Raw genomic sequence first — 10,328 nt, forward strand, 5'->3', positions numbered from 1 at the left:
GCCAGATCTCTTAATTATTTACTCATGTGGCTGTGCATTTTCTCATAATTTCACTGTTGTCCAGTCTGAGAGTGTTGGCCAGGCGCCCTAGTGTGGCCAAGTATGAAGGTCATAGAACAGCTGCACACCTATGTTTTCCTGTCTCTTTCTGACAAACAGTCACGATGAACATATATATACTCTGTCGAATACATTGTGACAAACAACATCCTTTGTTATGTCTCTCAGTCATGAGAAGGAATCAACTTTCAGCTACGTTCCCATCCATTACACAGGGTATATCTGTCTTAAGGGGGGAAAAGGATCTTTGCACAGGAGTTAGCAGGACTCATTGAAAGAGCTTTAGACTAGATTTGAAAGGGGAAAGGGATAAAACCAGTCTCAATAGAGCTAAGTCTGGGGCAGCACACCAATGTTTGTGGGATGGTGTGCTAGCAAGGTCATTTGGTCTGCCAGCTCAGTGGAGGTAAGGGATGGAGATCTATGTGGCAGCAAAGATGCTAGGGTTATTGATGTGTTGGAAACCATGGAAGCACCTGAGAATGGTCACATAGGAATTAGGGCTTCTCCCCCAAAAAAGGTGGTGGGATCAATAGCCCAACTGAAGTGCATCTACACCAGTGCATGGAGCATGGAGAACAGGAGGAGCTGGAAGCTATTGCGTAGCAGGAAAACTATGACAGCATTGCCATCACAGAAACATGGTGAGATGACTTGCATAACTGGAGTGCTGCAATAGATGACTATAAACTCTTCAGAAGGGATAGGCAAGGAAGGAGAGGTGGTATGGTAGCCCTGTATGTTAGGGAGAGTTTTGATTGTCTAGAGCTTGATGATGGTGATGATAGGGTTGAGTGTTTATGGGTAGGAATTGGGGGGAAAGGCCAATAAGGCAGATATCATGGTGAGAGTCTGTTATAAACCACGTAACCAGGATGAAGAGGCAGGTGAAATATTTGATAAGCAGCTGGGAGAAGTCTCACAATTGCTAGCCCTTGTTCTTGTGGGGGACTTCAACCTACCAGATGTCCGTTGGAAATGCAATACAGCAGAGAAGAAACAGTCTAGGAGGTTCCTGGAGTGTGTGGAAGATAGGGATGTCGGTGAGTTTTCAATTCTTGAAGAAGTAAGGAGGGGGGTAGCAGAGTTGGCACCTTGGACTTCCAGAGGGCAGACAGAGTTCCTTGGGAGGCAGTCCTGAAGGGCAAAGGAGTCCAGGAAGGCTGGACATTCTTCAAGAAGAAAATCTTAAAGGAGCAGGCTGTCTCCATGTGCCGAAAGACAAGCTGTTGGGGAAGAAGAGCGGCCTGGCTGAACAGAGCTTTGGATGAAACTTGGCAGGGGGGAAGGTAAAGGAGAGGAAGAAAAAAAAGTTTATGAGCTTTGGAAGAAGGGAAGAAGGGGCAGGCAACTCAGGAAGACTACAAGGATGTCATGAGGTTATGCGGGGAGAAAATTGGAAGGGCCAAAGCCCAACTAGAATTTAATCTTGCTACTGCCATAGAAGATGATCAAAATGTTACCATAAATACATTAGCAACAAAAGGAGGGCAAAGGAGAATCTCCATTCTTTGTTGGATGAGGGGGGGAAACAGTGACAAAGGATGAGGAAAAGGCTGAGGTATTTAATACCTTTTTTGCCTCAGTCTTTAATAGTAAGACCAATTGTTCTTGGGGTACCCAGCCCCCCTGAGCTGGAAGATGGATGGGGAGTAGAATGAAGGCCCCATAATCCAAGGGGAAAAGGTTAGTGACCTGCTACACCACTTGGACACACACCAGTCTATGGGGCTGGATGGGATCCACCCAAGGGTACTGAGGGAGCTGGCGGAAGTGCGCACCAAGCCACTTTCCATCAATTACCAGCAGTCCTGGCTAACCGGGGAGGTCCCATTTGACTGGAGGTTGGCAAATGTGATTCTCATGTACAAGAAGGGACAGAAGGAGGATCTGGGGAACTACAGGCCTGTCAGTCTGATTTTGATGCTGGGGAAGGTTATGGAACAGATCATCTTGTGTACCATCATCTGGCATGTACAGGACAACCAGGTGATCAGGCCCAGTCAGCATGGGTTTATGAAAGACAGGTCGTACTTGAGTAACCTGATCTCATTCTATGACAAGGTGACCTGCTTAAGTGGATGTCATGGGTTCAGCTGTAACAGTTATTTTTCTCCTTCTTAGTAGCTGGTTCAGTGCTCTGTTTTCGACTTTATTCCGAGAACAATGCTGATAACACACCAATGTTTTTAGTTGTTGCTAAGTAATGCTTACTCTGATCAAGGACTTGTCAGTCTCATGCTCTGCCAGTGAGGAGGGGCACAAGAAGCCAGGAGGAAGCAGAGACAGGACACCTGACCCAAACTAGCCAAAGGGGTATTCCATACCACAGCACGTCATGCCCAGTATATAAACTGGGGGGAATTACTCAGAAGGCCAGATTGCTGCTCAGATCAGGCTGGGTATCGGTCGGCGGGTGGTGAGCAATTGTATTGTGCATCACTGCTGTTTGTTGGGGGTTTTTTTCCCCTTTCCCCTTTTATATTGTCTCCCCTTGTTATTTCCCTTATCAGTAGTAGTATATTGTACTTTATTTTAGTTATTAAACTGTTCTTATCTTAACCCAGGGGGTTTACATTCTTTCAATTCTCCTCCCCATCCCACCCGGGGTGGGAGGAAAGGGGGGGGTGAATGAGCAGCTGCATGGTACTTAGTTGCCATCTGGGTTTAAACCATGACAGGGGGGTGCAGCCTGCACCTGGTGTACATGGCCCACACCAGGGGAACCTTTGGTTCTGTCATGAGGGGACATGGCCTGCACCAGTTAGGGACCTGGTCCTGTCACTGGGGGCACAGCCTGCACTGGGGGTGGGGACTTGGTCCTGTCACCAGGGGTCACAGGTCTGTCATGGGGGGGCAAGGCCTGCACTGGGGGGACATGGCCTGCACCCAGGGGAGCTTGGCCCTGTCACTGGTGCCCTCACAGATGCCACCCAGTGAGGGGGGCCCTGTGCTGCCTCATGGGACCTGGGCCAGCTGGGCATGCCCAGGTGTGGGCGAGGTGTGCTGGCTGTCTCTGAGGGTCCCTAGCTGCCTGTTGCCCCACCTGTCCTGGGTTCCTTGGTCTGTCAGACCAAGATAAACAAATCCAAAGGTTGAAATTCAACGGGAGAGGTGCAAAGGGAGGGAGGGAGGAGGGGACAGGCCCTGTGGTCTCAGTGGGGAGACATACCTCCGGGTCGAGCCCCCCTGCTGCCTGGCCTCCCAGAGCATCCCCTGGCCTGCAGGACCACAGGGGAAGCAGATGGGTGGGAGGATGGAGAAAATGTGAAGCTTTGCTCAACTGCGAAAGATAGCCTCACATATTTGGGGCAGAGCATCACTTAGGAACAGCAGCCAGGATCTCACTGCCAAACCACAAAAAGTTCAGATGGGGAAAAAAAAAGGCTCTTGCAGCAAGGTGTAAATGGTTAAGTTAAATGGACTGGTCCAAACCATGAGGCTGGGCAGCTAATAGGGAAAAATACTGGGTGTAAAACGGCTCTTTGTCCCAGCAGGAAAGCAATGGCGCACAGAGGCTGGACGCAGGGGACCCATCCTGATAGGAGTGCAGGGCAGGCTTGTTTGCAGTGCACGGCACTGCTCGCTGGGACAGGCTCCTGCAGAAGAGATGGTTTGTCAGTCTTATTCATTTCACAGTCAGACAAACCCCTGCCTGGAAGGTGCTTTGATCAAACAACAGAACAGCTCATCTGATGTGCTGTGGAAAAGCAAGGACCCAAGGAGGAGCCCCAGCCCTTGTGCAGGGCCAGTTCTGTCAGCCAGGACAGCTGTTCACTGTCCTCCCCCTCCAGCACATCCCAAGGAGGGAGGATGTGGCTCCCGGCAGGTCCCACACCCCAGGACGACCAGAAAATGAGTTCCCCATGCAAGGGGAGCCCTTTTCCCTGTAGGAGGTCTTGGCGCCACAAGTCAGAGGTGCTGGGCCAGAGGGAGGGTAGGAGGCCAGCAGCACCTGGGCAGGAAAGAGATGCAATCTCACCACTTTCCTTTTCTGAGCTGAGAGGTGCAGCAAACAAAGGACAGCAGATAACAAAAGCTATCCCTGCCAGCTGCTTGCTGGGGTGATGGCCCAGCTTAGCAAGGGGTCAGCATGAATTATGTTTCCTAGTAGTGCGAGCCTGTGCTTTTAGAGGGATATCTGCCTGGTAGCATGGGACAACAGGGCTCAGCACACATCATGGAGGGGCCTGTCCTGGGTTCAGCTGTAAGTTATTTTTCTCCTTCTTAGTAGCTGGTGCAGTACTGTGTTTTCGACTTTAGTCTGAGAACAATGCTGCTAACACACCAATGTTTTAGTTGTTGCTAAGTAATGCTTAGCCCGATCAAGGACTTTTCAGTCTCTCATGCTCTGCCAGTGAGGAGGGGCACAAGAAGCCAGGAGGAAGCAGAGACAGGACACCTGACCCAAACTAGCCAAAGGGGTATTCCATACCACAGCATGTCATGCCCAGTATAGAAACTGGGGGAAGTTACCCGGAAGGCCCAGATCACTGCTTGGGTCGGGCTGGGTATCAGTCCATGACAGTCTTTTGTGGTGCTCAACATGGGGAACGAAGGGTTGAGATAACGACAGATCTGACCAGAGTGTGTCTAATCGTATTTGTGATAAGCATTCATTGTTTCAGATTAATAGTTACTTGTCACAATGTTGATTTATTTGCTCGTGGAGTTGTTGTGCTTAGTCTCAGAGTTTCAGCATGTCATACCTTACTTGCAGCCAATATTTGCTGTTTAGTGTTTATCGGCTTTGGGGCCTGGGCTAATGTTCTCATTTTGCTGTACTTTATGGTAATGACTTGTAATACAGTTGCTCACCACCCGCCAACCGATACCCAGCCTGACCCGAGCAGTGATCTGGGCCTTCCGGGTAACTCTCCCCAGTTTATATATTGGGCATGACGTGCTGTGGTATGGAATACCCCTTTGGCCAGTTTGGGTCAGGTGTCCTGTCTCTGCTTCCTCCCGGCTTCCCCTCCTCACTGGCAGAGCATGAGACTGAAAAGTCCTGGATCAGGGTAAACATTACTTAGCAACAACTAAAAACATCGGTGTGTTATCAGCGTTGTTCTCAGACTAAAGTTGAAAACACAGCACTGCACCAGCTACTAAGAAGGAGAAAAATGACTGCTACAGCTGAACCCAGGACACTGTGGAAGGAGACATGCCAGTGATGTGAGAGAAAGAGTGTTGGTTTTGCATATTGGGAATGGGGCTATGCAATATTAAGGCTTTGCAATATTAAGACTTTGCAATATTGGGGCTGGGGCTAAGTTACTAAGGGAACGAAACAAAGGGTTTGAAATACCATGACGTAAACATACACACTCTGTGGTTAAAGACAATATCATCTCTAGACGAAAGATACACTCTGTGGTTAAAAAGAATGCTATCTTTGTACAACCTATGAAACTAAGCCAGTGCAAACTGGTTCTGTAGTTAAACAGTAAGTTGGGGTACCACGTCTGCCAGAGAGTTATGAAATCGAACCATAATAGGAGATAAATAAATAAGAGGAAGGGGCATGCAAAACTGAGTAAGGGGAGATGTAAACAGAGGCGGGACAGTTAGCATGTAGATTATATGCATCGGATAGGCTGTAAACCTTGGAGTACCCAACCAATGGGGAAACAAGGGAGAGAATTTGTGGATGGGACAGGAAATATAAACCATAGTTCTGCTTTTGTTGAGTATGTCTACTTGCCAGGACACCCGTTTTTGCAAAAATGTTAATAAATAGCTGCTGCTTCACTGTTGTGTCTACCCTGAGCTTTTACAATAAAAGATTTTATCTAGAGACCATTTCTCACAGTGATCTCTCTCTCTCACTGTGCACTTGAAGAGGATGGTCAGTTTGAACTGAGCTTGAGACATGGAGGGTTTGTGTGCATCCCAATGAGGTGATGGAGACATGGGAATGCAGCCCAAACCATGCACTTTATCGTTCCCAGCCCTCCCCCCCCCCCCCCCCCCGAGGACATCCTTATGCTGGCTATACCTGCCCCAGACCCAAGCCCCTGCAGAGCCTCCTTGTGTGAACTGGGCAGGGAGCCCCCCCCCTACATCTCCTACTGCCTGTGCCCACCTGCAAGGACCAAGCACACCTATCCTTCTCAAATTGCTTTAATATTTGGACGTGAAGACAGGACAGAGCCAGTCAGGCTGTGCACAGACAAAATGCCCCCAAGCCATGGTGTAAGGCTGCAGGGCTTCCCTTCTCAATAGGTGTGTGGATTTGGCCAAGATGCAGTTCAGCTGATGACATCCTGAGTGTGCCAGTGGGGTGCACATGTGGGGTAGGGAAGAGGGATGGGGGCTCCCCAGGCTAGTTCAGAGGTTGTTCAGCTCCAACAAGGTCTGGTCCAGGACCTGGTGGATGCCCACGTTCTCCTCTTTGGCACTGGCCAGGCTCTCTGTGAACACAAGGGGGACACAGCCAGCCACACACACAGACACAGCCAAAGTGTACCCAGGCCCAGCCAGACCCATGCACACCACACCAAGCACAAACACACACACACACAGCCATTTCAGTACAGCATCCGCCTCCAGCCACGTGGAGCGTCCCTGCGGTGCAGAGTCCGTGCAAGCAGCCCCACTGCTGGCAGGGATGAGTCTAGCCACTCTTGGATCTGCTGGGGCAGCCGGGCTGGTTGGTCCCTGCTCTTCGGCATTTCTGTCCTCCCATGTCACCCCATTGCCCACAGCCAGGCCCTCCACAGCATGGATACTACTGATGGGTACCCCTCCCCAGCCAGCCACCAGCACAGCCCTGTCTCCCTGCTCTGCCCACAGCACATCCTGCCCTGGGGCATCACCACCGTCCAGCTGTGGGCACGCACCACAAGTCCTTGACCAGCAAAAGAGAGCTAGTGCCTGCTGCATGACCCAGTGGTGCACCATGAAGAAGAAAGTGAGACAGTAGCCTGGAAAGGCAGACAGAGAGAACAGGAGAGAGGGAGCAGGGCTAACAAGAGCTAACATGGCTGCAGGGATGAGCTCTGCTGGGCAGCCTGCTACCAAGGCAGCCTCCTCTGGTGCTCACTTCTAAACAACATCCTCCTTCCCTCTAGAGATGGGGATGGGATGAGAGCTCTGCCCAGTGCTCCTGGCCAGTCTCCTCCCCATCCCCCACCCCAGGTTTATGGTAACAGGTGCTGCCAGGTCCCCAGCTCCTGTCTCAGCCCTCCCAGCACCCTGCAGGGAACCTGTTCTGAGGGGATCCTCCCTGCATAGTTTGGGGTGACCAGAGTGAGGGGGAAGAGGCTGGCTGCAGATTCCTGGGAAAAGGAAAGGAAGGCAGCAATACAAGCTGCTGCATCCCTCTCTGGAAGGGCCAGACTGATGCTGGGGGACAGGCATCACTGCATGGGCATCCCAGGACATTGCAAAAACCCTCATTCCTCTCCAAAGAAAAAATGATCAGCTCCAAAGGGCTTCCCCATCCTCCCCAAGCAGGGCAGTTACCCCCAGGGGGATAAACCAAGGCTCCATCCACAACCTAACTCCAGCAGGGAGTGGGCTCCCAGCCCCAAGCCAGCCCAGACAAAACAAGGCAGGGAGTGGAGCTGGTGGCAGCCCAGGTGCAGGAGGCTGGGCTGGGGGTGGGAGTTCTCGACAGCTCAGTTGTTAAGTTCGGTAAGGATGACCCACAGCTTGTTAGGAAGAATGTGGTTTTTCTCAGCCTCCTGCTGGGAGCACTCTAGAGAAAATGGAGACATCAGTGCAGCAAAGGGAAGAGGGGAAAAAGGCGAGTTAGTGAAAAGAGACAGCATTCCCCAAAGCCCTCACTGGAAACCCTGCTACTGTCCAGCCAGCAGTGGGGAACAAGCTGGGCCTACAGGAAGAGGCAGCCAGTTCTGTGGCAGGAACAGGGCTGCAGGTCCATCACTTTGGGGATGGAGTTATGGGGCAGGGTAAGATACCGAGGAAGGAGGAGGATGAGGATCAGGGACCCATTTAGGGCTAGGGATCACTGCTGAAGGGTAGGGCCAGCCCCTTCAGCGTGGGAGGGTGATGCAGGAGAGATGCCAGGGCTGAGGTTGCTGCTTGTGGGCAATGGCCAGAAGTGGGGACAGGACCAGGTCTAACTCTGCTATTTCGGACCAAAAGAGTCATGGAGAAGGTGGCACAAGATGAGGAAAGCTGTGTCCAAGAGCTGGGGGGTGGTAGGGGTAATCCCCTGGGCAGAAGTATAAAGGACCCCATCTCTCAGCCTGGCAGTGCAGGAGCTGCTCGGGGTTCAGCCACAGCCATCTCAGGGGTCTCTGCAACCACCTCCTACCACCCAGCTGCCAGCACACACGTGAGACATGCAAAAGATAAGGGACAGAGCAGCATGAAGAAAACAAAGGAGAAACGGAGGAGAGGAAATGCTTTATTGAGACCAACTCAGTAACTCAGAGGGACAGAACAGAAAAGTCGTGAAATGCAAACTGAAAAGCAATGTGCAAAGGACAGAAGGGAGGCAGGGGCGAGGGAGGAGCAGGGGTCTGGGGTCTGCCTGCCTGTGGATGGGTTGCCTGCACAGCTGGACCTCCTCCTCCATCCCCCGGGCCTAAGCCCTCTTCTGTTTTGGTGGTGGAGGTGCCACTTTCCCTGTGCAGGTCCTCCCTTGCTCTGGGCTTAGCAAGCAGAACCAGGGATCATTGTTGGGGGATGTGGGGGGCAGGTGTCCCCCCAGCACAAGAGCTATGGGGTCCCTGGTGCTTGTGCAGCCAGGGAGCCAAGGACTGAGCTACTGAAGCAAAGGGCTCCTGGGCACAGCTCTGTTCCCTGCTGGGCAATACTGAGGCACGGACCTGCAAATGCATGGACACCATCCACCCAGCATGTGGATGGGGGTCCTGGGGGCTGCTCCCCTTCCCTGCCAAACACCCCTAAGCACTTATACCTCGTCTTCCTGCAAAGAGGGGTATTGCAGGAACACCCCAGGCTAGCTCCTGTCCCAAAGGAACCAATGTGGGGAGAGAGAGAGAGAGAGAGATGCAGCCCTATTGCTCACCTGAGGGCAGAGCCACTGACCCCAGCAGCAGTGTGCCTCTACACCGGATACCATGGCATCCAGCCTCTCACCCTCCTGGGACCCCTGCCCATCCCCTCACCCCGGCCAAGCCCAGTCCAGCCCCACTGGGGGCACATCCTGGCCAGTGCTCCCCAGGAAAGAGGGACACGGGGCCAGTGAGGACATTTTACCTTCTAGATCATCAATGGTTTTCTCCAGCTTCACCACAGACCGCTCTGCAAACTCCGCACGGGTCTCAGCCTGTGGGAGTGTAGGAAGGAAAGGGTGAGCTGTGGTGCACAACAGGGATGGCACAGGCTGTGCTGCACTGCACCCCAAATCTGCCCCATCTGCATCTCCCGTATCTCCCCCCCCAAACCCTACCCTGGGAAAGATAAGGGACAAGGGCTCCATGGACCCCCACACCCTAAACCAGAAGCAGGGGTGAGAGCTCGCCCTCAAAGGAAGCAGCTGGGCAAAGTGCCTCCATGTTGGGCTTCTCATTTATCCCAACCTGTCCTAACCACCAAAAGCAGAGGTGTCATGGGAGCCTGCATGCTTCACAGGTTGCATGTGCAACCAACACTAGACAGATCACCCCAAATAAAAAGGACATGGAGTTGTTGGAGCAAGTCCAGAGGAGGGCCACAAGGATGATAAGAGGGCTGGAGCACCTCCTGTATGAAGACAGGCTGAGAAAGTTGGGGCTGTTCAGCCTGGAGAAGAGAAGGCTGCATGGAGACCTCATAGCAGCCTTCTAATATCTGAAGGGGGCCTATAAGGATGCTGGGGAGGGACTCTTCCTTAGGGACTGTAGTGGTAGGACAAGGGGTAATGGGTTCAAACTTAAACAGGGGAAGTTTAGATTAGATATAAGGAAGAAGTTCTTTACAGTGAGGGTGGTGAAGCACTGGAATGGGTTGCCCAAGGAAGTTGTGAATGCTCCATCCCCAGGAGTGTTCAAGGCCAGGCTGGATGGAGTCTTGGGTGACATGGTTTAGTGCGAGGTGTCCCTGCCCATGGCAGGGGGGTTGGAATTCGATGATCTTAAGGTCCTTTCCAACCCTAACTATTCTATGATTCTATGAAATCGGACATGGCTTGAAGTTGATGTGTGCAGGGCATGAATCCTGACAGCGCATGTCCTGGGAGCAGGACACCACACTGGGCAGAGGTGAGCAGAGCAGGAGCAGAGCACAGCATGGGGCTGCAGGATACACCCCAGCAGGGTTGTGCTCCTTAAGGATGCAAATACCAGCCCTCC

General features: G+C 52.2%; 1 long non-coding RNA gene across 1 annotated transcript; it reads left to right on the top strand.

The window, feature by feature from the left end:
* The first annotated feature begins 531 nt into the window (after nt 1-531).
* Nucleotides 532-10,270, top strand: LOC115602942. Its single transcript, XR_003989731.1, has 3 exons — nt 532-620; nt 1,058-1,062; nt 10,260-10,270. It is a non-coding gene; the product is annotated as an uncharacterized LOC115602942 (long non-coding RNA).
* Nucleotides 10,271-10,328: the final 58 nt, after the last annotated feature.

The sequence above is a fragment of the Strigops habroptila genome, unplaced genomic scaffold, assembly GCF_004027225.2.
Source record: "Strigops habroptila isolate Jane unplaced genomic scaffold, bStrHab1.2.pri NW_022045588.1_ctg1, whole genome shotgun sequence".
Taxonomy (NCBI): domain Eukaryota; kingdom Metazoa; phylum Chordata; class Aves; order Psittaciformes; family Psittacidae; genus Strigops; species Strigops habroptila.